General features: G+C 40.0%; 1 protein-coding gene across 2 annotated transcripts in view; it reads right to left on the bottom strand.

Annotated features, from left to right (window-relative positions):
- The window catches only part of pcdh11 (protocadherin 11), a 169,375-nt gene extending 167,909 nt beyond the window's left edge, over positions 1-1,466 (bottom strand). The window contains exon 1 of one of the 2 annotated variants that reach the window (XM_020046112.3): positions 607-1,466. The gene's annotated coding sequence lies outside the window, so the exon portion shown is untranslated. The remainder of the gene's footprint in view (positions 1-606) is intronic. The other variant, XM_010888629.3, reaches the window with a different exon arrangement.
- Between the last annotated feature and the right edge of the window lie 12,427 nt (positions 1,467-13,893).

Genomic DNA, 13,893 nt, shown 5'->3' on the forward strand with positions numbered 1-13,893 from the left:
TATATTATGATTGCAGAGACCGAGAAACTCATGACCGTCCGACAAGGTGTACAACAGATTTGGTTGAAATGCATATTCAATATAAGGCTTTCTGTCTGGCTGCATATATATATTTTAACACCAAAAACGATGCTTAGACTAGGTAATATAATGAGCTGAGTGTTTCTTTTGCACCATGGATGGTGTGACTGACCAAATCAAATGCGTAAGGACATGGCGCATCCGAGTTCTCTTTCAACACCGTATCAGATTATTGTGATTTTAGATATACCATTGTTTTATCACATCATATGCTTGGCTTGTAACCGCTATGTAGGGAAGAAACTAAACTACCCAGGCAACAGTCGGGCGATAGAATATAGCCTAGGTTTTGCGTAAATGTATGTTCCATTTCCGTTTCCTAAACCCTACCGACATCTTATAAGTATATTCCTCTTTAGGCTATAGTTTGAATGATTAACTGCACATTTCCTAGTGACATGAACACATGCACAACTTGTAGGCTGGTATTGAGAATGACAAATAAAAACAGATATTACAAAATGAATTACGTTTCCTGTGTGCAATACTTGACTGGACTTAGAGGATGATAACAACGTTGCTTACCTTAAATTCCTTAAAAAATAGAAAATGGAAAATCAATCGCAATTCCCGTCACGTAGCGACATCACTGCTTTAGAAGAAGTGCCATAATTAGACTGAAGTAGAAAAGGGGCGAAAAAAGATCCTCTTCGGCAACGGAAATCAAATAAAACACCAATCAATAGGGTTTATTCCACTACAGAAAATTATCCATGTCCTAAAAAGTCTATGGTCCACATGCGGAAGGCAAAAAGCATTGATTGCAGAATAACTTTGCTAACTCAAAGCCGATGTTATTCCTCTTCAGATGGGTTAGCCTAACTGGTTCAATCTCACAGGCGGTAGTGGAGATGCTGTTGGTCCAAGTCGCTTGGTATAGGCTACATGAAATAGCCCTAGCCTACGTGTATTTTAAAACGTCTCCTTCTCTACATATGATGAATACCGCTTGCACTGAAGACTGTTTCATTGAGGATGTATAATAGATATTTAACAAGCGCATAAACTTCGATCCAATAACGCGCAAAAACCGCACAATTTGGTGCGATGGCTGAAAACTTCAGTTTAATCAGTTCTGCCAACACTGTTTTTCTTTTTTAGGGTTATCATTAAGCCAAAAAACTACACACAAATGGCCAGTAGCCTATGTACTGTTCTGTCCCCAACGGAGTTGGATGAAAGTGTGCCTTAGTGCGGCATCACTTACAGCGGGGATGAAATACGCGTGATGCTGTGAGCCTATCTGTGTGCTAAGCTATGCCTAGTTGTCTCAGTAGTATTGCATGAACCCGGTCCCTTAGTACTGCCCACCTCTCTGCCTCTGATTGACATCATTGTGAGAGGAGGAGCCTACATAAATATTACAACTTCCATCCTCTCCCATCCTCTTAAAGCTGAATTGCGAAGAGGAGATCCCTGCATCGAGTTTTAGCTGGATGTAGAGCGCTGTCTGTAAACCGACCACGGACCACCAGAAGTACCACATGATGCATTTGGTATGCTGTAGCCTAGGATTGTCAGGCTGGCTCCAACAACCGCCTGAAAGAAAGAGGGGGCACTGTTCACTTTTCTAATAAACGTTGTTTAATTTTCTTTCCAGGTATTATTTACCATACCCAAGTTAAACCATTAGTGGTTGAAAATGATCGAAGGTATCAAGGATTCTCAAGTGCATAATCTGTAGACATCTATCATGCTTTACATATGAAGTCACAGGACATTGCTTTTACATTGTAAAAACAATGCAATAACAGCATAGTCACACGTAATGTTGATATATTTTTTTTTTAAACATACATTTATATTTTAATCTGTTCAAACACAAAATTTTATAGTTCTGTATTTGGACAGTCATGTCCATATTGACCCTAAACGGTAAGTGTAATTGGGCCTATCTCAAAGGTCCAGAGTTAAAAGGTGGTTCTAGTTAATCAACAGAGGTCACAGCCAGTTCATAACCCACCACCATGTAAAAAGTCACCTACGCCTTCATGCAACATATCACCATTTTCTTTAAACCACTTTAACCTCCGGCAAGGTCTCGGAACAGTAACTACCGGTCACCGAGCCAACCAGCCTCTACTGAGGCTCCTCCCCCTCATGCATTTACTACCACCATCAGTGCCTCACCAACAGCGCATCGCTGCGGTAGTGGAAAACTTTGGACCCGAGCCCTATCTGGAGAATAGAATGATATTTGGGATGCATAAATCATCCGTCCACCACCTACCCTTTATTTACCACCCTCATCCATGAAGAACGGCAGAGTGTGTTCTCAGATGGCACTTGAATCCCTACACATAGTGCAGTACTTTTGACCGTGTTACGCATGGATCTGCCCCCATCATAATGAACCACACCAGTAGGTAGAGCAGAGTTTGGGACACAGTAAGATTTGCCAGCAGGTCAGGTGATGTGTGTTATTCAGTGCAAATATGTTATCACAGTGTTTCTAGATCAGACACTCTCTCAGGCACCTGAACCAGCAGATTCACACTGTTAGCTTGTTAAATGTACACAACATGATGAAAGCATGCTCATTGAGTCTGATGGTCAGATTCAATTAAGCGTGCATTGAATGGTACAGTATCTAAAAAAAAATAATACATCCAACATTAAAGACAGAAACTGAGTTTACAAATCGAGCAGGTACTTTGATTGGTAGGATAAAGAAATCATTTCATGACTGAGATGCGTAGACCTGAATACAGAACCGACCCAGATATGCAAATCAAGTTATTGTTGCTGTATAATCTCAGACACACAATTGCCTTAACTGCTTAGAACTCCTTATATGGTCACAGCTAGGGCTATCCATGGCAGACCTTAAGAGGTTGGATCTATGTATTCTTAATTATACTGTTTGTCACTGAAGGACTACTTCAAGGCATGTTTAAGAAATGCTAATGTGAAAGCCTTAAAGCTATATAAAAATGCACAAAACTTCTCATGCATAATGCAAAGGGCTATTTTGCTACTCTACTTTCAAAATGAACTTTAGGAGAGACAAGCTATGCATTTCTGATAAGTAGGGAGAATCCCCACTATAAGAAGATACAGGGTAAAATTCTGAACATTTATTTTTCCGTCAATGAATTGTCAATGAATCAATTCATTGTTGAGTAATCTAGGTCCAAGTTATGCACATAAATCTCAAGTTTGGTTTCAGCCCATAGTATGTATGGCGGGGACTAGCGGATTTATGTTCTACCCATGATTGATTATGCATGGCTGTAAAGAAACGTAGTCACAGTTTGCAACAAGATGTGAGAAGAAACCTGAATTAGCTCATATTTCACTATTTCTTTTTAGACTTCACTATTTCTTGGGGGAAAAAATCTGTTTGCCCATAATAAAACAATGGGTTCTGGCAATCAAAATAAGAAACAAACTGATGTTTTGTATAAACGCAGATTGGATTAAGTTCCGGGACTCATCCAATAACACTGACAAATTTCCCGTAACAGTAATAATAATAAATACATCAATTACATTTCTCCCCAGTGACCATTAGTACACATATCACCAAAAGGCAACATCTGCTCTAGGAGAGGGTAACAAAACTTGATGTCAGACGAGCCATCAAACAGGAATAACAACAACAAATGCTTTGTGTTGATATTGGTTGAATGTGGCAGAGTTTGCAAACTTTCATGGAATACACAGGGATGTCTAGCTGCAAAGGAACACAAGTATATGTGCTAAATGGTTTCTACGCTCCCTTCAAGGCAAGTAACACCAGACCATGCTTGCACCTGTTGGTCCAGACAACGGTATGATCTTGGTCTCTATAGCAGATGTACAGTAAGTATGACTTCTGAACATTCTAACTTTCAAATGACCTCGGTGCCAGATGAAATATCGGGGAGCATACTCGGAGCATGACCTACTGGCAGGTGTCTATGGGAAATCATCAACCTAACCCTGAGCCAATCTGTAATACCAACTGGCGGTAGGCAGTCCCTGTGCTCAAGAAGGCAAAGGCAAAATGTCTAAATCAGGGGTGTCCAAACAGTTCCACGGAGGGCCGAGTGTCTGCTGGTTTTTGGTTTTTCCTATAAATTGGTTCCCAGTTCACACCTTAACAACCAGATGATGGTAGAAACTAACCAATTAGTGACCTAATTAGTCAATCAAGTACAAGGTGAGAGCCAAAACCTGCAGACCCACAGCCCCCCGTGGAATAGTTTGGACACCCCTGGTCTAAATGATTATCATTCAGTAGAACTCACAACTGTATCCATGAAAGCTTTGAAAGGCTGGTCAACCATCATCTCAAAGTCATTTGCTTTCGCCCCAACAGATCCACAGATGACGCACTCTTGATTACGCTTTCCACGGCAATTTCATCTGGACAACAATTACCTACGATGCTTTTGGAAAGTGTTCAGACCCATTCACTCTCCATATTTTGTTGCGTTACAGATTTAATATATAATTGATTACATTATTTTTTTAAGCTACTCACAGTACACCATAACAAACATACGTTTTTAGAAATGTTTGTCATTTCATTGAAAATGAAAAACTGAAATCTCATGTACACATAAGTATTTAGGCCCTTTGCTGTTATATTCCAAATTGACCTGAGATGCATCCTGTGTTGTTTGATTAACCTTGAGATGTCTCTATAACGTGGAGTAACTTTGGCAAATTCAATTGATTGTATATGATTTAGAAAGGTCCGACACTTCCCACTGCATGTCAGAGAAAAAAAGAATCCATGAAGTCCAAGGATATATCACTAGACCTCAGAGATGGAACTGTTTCAAAGCCATCGGGGAAAATTCATAGAACAAATTCTATTGCATTGAAAGCTGTCATTAGCGCAATAGGATCCATTATTGTGAAATGGAGGATGTTTGGAACCAGCAAGACTCCTAGAGCTGGCCATCCAGCCAAACTTAGTAGAAAGAACCCCATGGCTACTCTAGCAGCGATATATCTGCAGCGATATATCAGTACTTCCCTGAAGGATAACCATCTCTGTAACACCCCTTCAATCAGGCCTTTAAGGTAGAGTGACTAGACAGAAGCCACTCCCAAGTAAAAAGCCTATTATAAGTCACCAAATGGACTCTGATAGCATAAAGAAAAAGACAGTCTGGTCAAATGAAACCAAAATCAAGCTATTAGGCCTCAATGCCAAGTGCTATGCCTGGTGAAAATAAGGCATTGCTCATCACCTGGTAAACACCATCCCATGGTGGTGGGAGCATTGTGCTATGGGGATGCTTCTCAGCAGCAGGGACTGGGAAACCAGTCATGAAGAGAGAAGGATGAACACAGTTAACTACATATGTTCTCGAAGAAAAAATGTAATTTAGAGTGCACAGGACCTCAGACTGGGGTGAAACTTTGAGCACGACAATGACAAGAAGCACACAGCCAAGACAACGCTAGATTGGCTTTGAAACATGTCCTTGAGTGGCCCAGCAAATGCCTGGACTTGAACCCCATTGAATGACACTCCTCATCCTAGCTGTTTTGAGAGGAATTTTAAGGAATAATAGGAGAAATTGCCCAAATTCTGATATGCAAAGATAGTAGGGGCAGACCCAAGAAGACTAAGTGTTGTGATCACGGTCAAAGGTGCATCTAAAAAGTACTGTATAAAGGATTTGAATACACACATAAATGAGATATTTCCATTTTTCATTTTCAATAAATGGGCACAAATAAAAAAAAGTGTTTGTCAATATAGAAGAATGAGAGCAGATTCATGGCAAACTAATATTTAAAGGGATGCCTTCATCAAGTTAATTGACAACACAACATTGGTAGGTTTCAGAGGAAGGCCCAAAGACTAGAGCCATCAAAGTTATACAGTATAATTTTTTTGATTCCAAAGCTTTGTAGGCATGGCATATGATTTGGGTCTCTCAAGTCCGTAACTATCAGGAACCTGTAGAGATTCTACCCTCAAGCCATAAAACAAGACTGACACACAATTACCAAATGGCTTCCGGACTCTTTGCATTTATTCCCCTTTTAAAACTTCACTTCAGACAGTTATGCACACAATATAACCTTGCGCAACACGTACACGCCACAAAACACACTTTGCACGTTTCCCGCTTGTCATTTACTGTACTCTGGCTGCAGGTGGTTTGTTTTTTATCTGTCCGTTGGTACCCCTAGCCATATGTATGTACACATTAAATGAGCTTCTCTCCATGAATAGCGACTTGGTACTGGTACTTCCTATACATAGTCGAGTTATTCATGTAATTTGGAATTAATTCCAGTTTATTTGTTATTTCTATTTGAATCAACATGTACATATTCTGTATGTTACTGTTTCCTACTATTTAATAATTTACTCCTAGCTCTCTCTGACTTTTTTAACTGCATATTGGGAGAATGCCTGTAAGTAAGAATTTCACTGTCAGTCAACACTTGACAAATGAAAGATGACAAATGAAAGTAGATTTCTATAATCCAAAGATATCAACATATACTCTATTTAAATTGCATTTACATTTCAAGACACAGTGAAACAATAACATTGAACTAGTAAGAGCATAACGGCAAAATAAGGTGTGAGCAACAATCTTCTGTCAATATGTGTGAAAATCTGTTTCACTTCAGCGCATGCATGCCTGTGGTGTGCCAGAGACTAAAGCAGGGCACTAAAGAAATAGGCTGCCATTTCAGTCCCAGCCTCCGGTCATTTCCAGGTCAATGTAAATCAAACCGAGAACCAGTAGAGTCAACATGAGCAATGTAAACTGGGAGGCAGGGATACAAGGCTTTTGTTTCCTCTATAGATATGATCAAATGGATTTTTCCCTCAACGCTGACTTCAATCTGCATGCTCTAGGCCTCCCCGCTCGATCCATGACTCATTACCCGCACCCAGTTTTGGTCCCAAATGGCAACACATTCCCAGTACGTTAGTGCACTGCACAGGGATAATGGTAGCATATGGGACCCACCTCTAAAAGAGAAATAATTGGAAGAAAGAGCACACTCACTAATATATCTTATCAGCAGGCCACAGCTGGGCCAGGATCAGCGGAGGGGAGGGTTGGGAGGGTTAGGGAGGTAAATTGCAAGGTATGCCTGCCGTATATTAACATTTCAGGTTCTTTCAGAAGGGATTGATCCCTTCGCACCATTTTAGATGACCACGCCAGTATATTATCCTTTCAACTTTACAGCTCGATCTGTCTGAAGAGAAGCACGGCGCTGGCTGCCAGTTTTCCTTTTTCACCCGTATTTCTTGAATCTTTCCTGTCCAACAACCGTTGAAAATCTCGCTATGGATTTCCAGGCATCTGAACACCTCACCTCAATTGTTAATATTGGTATTACATTATTCCCCCCCCCCCCCCCCCCCAACCACATCTGGAGTTCACATGGCTGTGTTTAACAATACCTGTGTCAAATCCTTGACCAGAATGAAAAAGTACAAAAGTCTTTTTTTTTTTTTCTCGTAAAGATTTAGATAAATCTAGACAAACCTTCTTTTTTTGTCCCTCATGGAGTTTTAGTATCTATAGCAACGTTTAAGAACATCAGAGAATTTTATGAAAAGCCCCAGCCCCCTACCTCTGTCTCTCTCAAGGATCTCAAGAGAAAGGCGCTGATGTTTTAGAGACAGTAAAGAGAGAGAATGGACAATCCACAAAGCTTTTGCTGTTATTTTATTGACAACAGAAACAGGCTTGTTGAGCGATGGGCAAGGAAAGTAAAAGTAAATAGAGCTTGACCTTTGCCAAACAAACATGCAACATTCATGCCTTCAGTTCCATCCAAAGGACTGGACTGGTATTCTAAAAGTGAAAGGGCCTTCAGGCATGACCATCGTTGGCTTGTCATACCTCAAAATGGATGACGCTAACAAGAATACCAGAGAGCTGCATCCGACGTCTCTGTTTATTTAGGACATGCTCCAATGTTGGACATGCTACCAAGGTTGTGACGAACAAATTATTTAAAATTAATTTTGGGGGGGATTTTGGATTTGTTATGATCAGAGGCAGCTGGGAAACTATAAGTTGAAAGTCGGGAAGAACTGTTAATTATTATGCTGCTTATTGGTGGGTTCTAGGTATATACCGGGGCACAGGGGAAGGTAGTGCATTTTCCTTCCTGGTTTACATTTTGCATTTTCTAATGTCTTCCATCTTAGGCTGATTTTCTGATCTGCTTGCATGCAAATCACAAAGGCTGTTGTCTTGGAACATCCTCTGTACTTTGCTTTTCAATGTAGCCCACGACAGTAGTGGTAGGGGGACTGCTAAAGACTGCAGAAGGTGAAGCAGTAATCATAACACACATACAAGACATTAAATCAGCATCAATTGTTGAACATCCTGTAAAGAAATAGGCAACAGAAGCCAGGTGCATCATTGCGCATTAAGAAATAGTGAAAACATGAGACATGCAGCACATAAAGCTCCCTATTGATCTTGCTTAGGGACAATACAATTATCCTACCTAGAATAGCCTACAAGGCTTAATGTAGTAAATAATTGCATTATTGTCATCAAGCAAGAATAATTACTCTGGGTTGCAAGTGTAAGGTGCAGTTATTTTAATGTTTCATTCCATTTGGATCAGTTATCGGTTTATTCTAAACAGATTATTATATCTAGAAAGACACAGTAGCGGGCTGTATTTTTACTTCGGATACTGATGTACTGTCTGTTGTGGATCATCATTCTCCAAGGTCCTTCTTTATAGTTTGGCCACATAAGTCTATTCTCCCAACAGGCCTAGTTTTTCACGCCTGAGTGACTATTCTGGCTGAATCTAATGCTCCAATAAAGCCAACATATTTGCAATTTATCTTTTAAACTATATTACTTTTTATCTGTGGCATAATAGTCCCATGATTCTTTTACCTGATTAGGCTACTTCAAAAGTCTGTTGAAGGAGGGGTCCCACGAGTTGCGCAGTGGTTTAAGTCACTGACATGCTATACAGCAGTGCCATTGTGGCCAGGATTTTGTACCTTCATCACGTTTTACTGACACCACCTGAAGGGTCATTTAAATTGCGGAGCAAATTGGCCCTGCACCGTATTGTGTTGGTGGACAGCCCTGTCTAGTTGCGGTCTAGTGACCCCTGTGGTATTTAGGGGCAACTGCAAGCTCAGTGGTGATTGTTGGCCGAGGAGGGGATTGCCCCACACGCAACGTGCCTATCATAATGTGTTCCTGATTGATTGAGCAGTGTGATAAGAACAATGACGGCTTGGTGAGATCGGAAAAAGAGTCACAGTTTTCAACGCCTTTCTGCATGGCGGGAGGGGTAAAAAAGACTGCTGTTCTGTCAAGTTTCATTCTAGCCTATGTATGTTCATCCACTTGTAATGTCAACATCCAAACTGCATATGGGTTATTCAGTGTTTGGAAACACTATGTTGCAAAACATGCATTTCTTTAATGACATTCAATGTCAGGAGGAGGGAGATGTTTTTTTTCTTAATGGGTTCTGGAGTTGGATGTTACATTGTCATTCTCGTAAACCGATTGACAAAATATAATTTTCACAGAGAACGTTTAGCAGTTGACACTTGTGTGTTGATTTAACTTGAAATCACTCAGAAAATTAATAAGGATTGAAGTGTCCACCCTTGGTTAAAAGATTAACATATCTCAGATAAAAATGCGTAGGTCGGGGTTTCCTGGAATGGTATGTCATTTATTAAACGTAGAGGAAAAACAGGGCAGCCTTTTATTTTTCTCCTGCATCAGTTCCGTAGGTGGTATATGAATGCAGGTGCCTAATGTTTGCCTGTAAGGTTAGCAGGTTGTATTAGCTCAGTATTAGCAGTGTTTGTTTGCTGTGTAATATTTACTTGATTTCATTCAGGCCTTTGGAACACGTGAGCTAAGACACGGTCAAAGGCTTTATTGCAGCCGCTGTTCATCCTATCCATTACCCTAAGCTGACTGACTTTACTCAAGCGTTCTATTGTTTATTTGCTTGTCCTCAAAGCCTAACAACTCCCTCCAAGCCTGAGAATCAAAGAGAAAAAAAGAGTGAAAGTTGAATGAGAAGAAGAAATCATGAACTAGGAAAGGAATCATTCAAAAAACGTTACAAGGTATTACCCTTGTCTAGTCTGTATACCGCTGGTGTGACCATTGCAGTTAAACAAAAATAAGGCCAAGAGCGAAAAACTAAATTGCTGTTTTCCAAGGAAGAATTCAACATTTCCGGGGCTGTTGTTCCTGTCTGGGGGAAAAAAAGCTAGCGTTTGAAGCTATAGCGTCAGATAATTAGGTTCCATAGGCCTCACTGAAAAAGGGAAATGGAATAAAGTCACTGCCGGCCATTTTCAATACTCGGGTGTGGATCAGCATTGATAATATTCTATGTGACAGGGGGGCATTGATGAGCACCCCAATGTCGCAGAATGAAAACTCGTCCTAAATGGCAAACTATTTCCAGTGTAGAGTAATGCAGTACTACCAGTGCACTATGACTGAAATGGTGTTCCAATTGGGATGCAACCTTGGAGATCAATACTGAATCAACACATCCTTTAGGGATATGGTCTGGGATAAGGTCAGGGCTCTAAGAACAATCTCCAATAAGGGCACAAAAAACTTGAGGCCACCATGACAAGCACAACGGCAACAGCACAAAACCCTCCTAATGGACCTCAAAAAGCGATCTCCCGGCCTGTAGCCTAACCACTGCTTCAGTAGGTTACCGACCCACTTGGAGGAGATAGTGAAGGACCTACCTATTACAATATTTCTTTTTAAATGAAGGTTTTTAGCATTGTACTGAATATTATCACATGGATTATGACAGGATATGACTGGGAGAAAAATGAATGTGTTCCGTTGATTGGTATGTTTTATAAGGGGCCAATTAGACGATACCCAGGACTGTGTGTGTCCATTATTATTTTGGGTGATATGTCCAAGCTGATGCTCATCTATGTAGCAAATGAATAGGCTGATGAGGTACCCATTATGGGTTTGTAGGGATGAATTAAAAAAGTGTCTATCCTTTGTATAAGAGTGTTAATTGCACAGACTCGGATTATAGAGATTCATGTTGGAGTTCTATCTTTGTCCTGAAGAGACAACTGAGGATCTTGACAGGCACTCTAGAATAGATAATTGAGTTTCAGCAATCTAACTAGCAGACAAAACCAACGGTGTGTCAGGTTGCTGATGCTACACACTTCGAAGAAAATATGTTGTCCCTGTAGGCGAATTTCTGTTTCCAGGGAGAACCCTTGTCGAACTCAACCCGAACCCTTTTGTTATTCTAACTTTTTCTACCCACTGTTTCTCTCCCTTTCCCAATTTTGTCAAATCCACTTGCCCTGTCTCATCAAAACAACTCCCAACAGATTTCGGAAAGTTTAAGATCGCAGCAAAGCTTTCCTCATAGGAAACCGCGGCAAGCCTTTCTGCTTTCTTCCATACTGCTTTTCCAACTAGAAAGTGACATGGGTCAACATGCGTGAGGTCATGCTCACTCACCTGACGATCTCAGTTGGCTTTGCGGGCGTGTTAGCCACTTGACAGAAATGCTTGCTACTAGTGCCTCCCCATTTGCTGGGTGATTCTTACCATTTTGCATTGTTCATGGGGTTTCCCATTAATTCAGTAACTTAGGGGACCTGATTAAAAATACTGAACAAAATCAGGAAAAGGGCCATTTTGTACAAGGCTTATAGACATTGTCAGTCTTCAGGAATGTGAACAGCTGTGATGTCCACTGTTGATGTACATGTAATGTTCTGACTGGAGGATATCAAAATTTTATTTGTTTTTTATTTAATGCGTCTTTTATTTGTTTCATGCAGCACATACACGGTAGAATTGGTACTCTATTAATTTCAAATCATATGTCATGTCGTATTTTATTTTCGGATGGAATACAAGCTGGTTTATGTATAATAGTTCATGTGGTTATGTCAAACACTGAATGTGTGAAAAAATGACAGTTTGACGTTATTACAGTATCTTTACTCATCTTCCAAGAATGGTAAGCATTGTTTTGTTTTTTTGCATTACATTTGAATAAGAAATTATTTTAACGTGCAGTAGTCTTCCTGTTTTTTCACATGGATCACTGCATACGACATCTGCTCACTGTGACAGCACAGTGCATGATCAACGTTGTGTAAATGCATAACAAATGCTCTATCTACAGAAATTATTTTGAGATTCAACTCATATACACAGGCACACAAATACAAAATGCACACCAGGTATAATGTTGTCAGTAACATTGATACCCAATCCTTTGAAGATCACTGGCCACTACAGTTCTGCAGTTTCCTGTGATGCTTACTTAGAATTAGTTTAGAATTGATTCTGAGTGTTTTTCTTTTCTTTCTTCAAGACATTACAAGGTTGACAGACATATTCTTTTTGTTGTTCTCGACAACTGGACACCTAGTGATTTTCCCTCCAGCTGCGTTCTGAGGAGATGAAACCAAGACAGAACACTGACCGATGATCAAATGCTGTTGCTCCACTCAGAAAAGTGAAGTCTTCATCGCTTTGTTTCTTTCTTCATTCACAGTAAAAAAATAAAATAAAATGCTTGTCAAGCATATTACTGTACCAGTACAGTTTATAGGATTATTTAAAGGAAACCTCAATACACAAACAATGGCATCCCCCGTACATAACAACTGTCATTTTATTGAATATAGAAGTAACATGTTAATTAGTGTATAGTGGTGTGTACTCTATATAAATGCATTAATTATCTGAGCATGATTCCTCCTTAAAAGACTGCTGTCTGTCCTGAAAAACACACACATCTTCAGTAAATGTATTTTCTTTTTTGTCACTTATAATGCCGTGAATGGGATGTTGATGGGCTTGACACTCCCTGCCTCTGGATGTGAAGGTCAAAGAATTGATTTCAAATATATATATATATATTTTATGTGGTGGAGATTTAAATCTTAATGACTACCCTTTGTAAGGTCAGGTACTATACTGGCCCTGCTGGTAACAAAAGCAGGTGGAATTAATTGCGTTGGAAAGTGACTGGGGAGCCCTCAATCACCCAACACCAACGACTGGATCTTCTCTCTCTCTTTGTTCTATTCATTCATTTCACAGTGCCTTTTCTCTTGTGGGCCGAGGAGGTAGAGAAACAACCAGATGTGTGAAAAGATGGGAAAGATCAATGGTGATATTACTCGTTATTAACTGTTTTGAATGTGACAAGGACAGAAAGAATCAAGCTCAGATAGAAATTCACCAAGGAATCGTTACTTGGCGCCAGCTCTTCTTTCCCAGATGGCCCGAATGCTTGATGTTCTTGTCACGTTGTGTTGCATTTTGTCTGCCGTGAATCGGGCTGTGTACACAACCATTGTTTGATGAGCAAAATTGAAGGCAAGTCTTGTAAACTACAGGCACCTGGTGCCAAAGACATGGTGAAGGCAGAGCAGGCACCCTTTTTGTTTCAGAGTATTCTAGGTCCTTAGCTTTGGGCTTAAAAGAGCAAAAATGTACACCTTTTGAGGAAGACACTGAGTGTGGATGGTTCGATGATAATGGTGAAAAATCTACCAGGAAAGTATGGGTATCTTTAGTATACATGCTAGTAAAGCAGCTCTTGCCTATGTTCATTCTGACAATTGTTCTTTTTTAATCTAAACATAACACAATGCTCCATAAAATTCAGACATGCATAAACTATTCACTAACCAAATAACAAAGTGATTCTGCATCCTTCATAGGAAACAGAAATATTGAACCCCACACCATTTTCAAGAACTCAGAGCTTTACCATGGTTGTTTCATTTAATGTCCTTTTCATTCTTCCTTTGCCACCCAATGGAAATGTAAACATAATGAATCAATA

Source organism: Esox lucius, chromosome 4 (assembly GCF_011004845.1).
Source record: "Esox lucius isolate fEsoLuc1 chromosome 4, fEsoLuc1.pri, whole genome shotgun sequence".
NCBI lineage: Eukaryota > Metazoa > Chordata > Actinopteri > Esociformes > Esocidae > Esox > Esox lucius.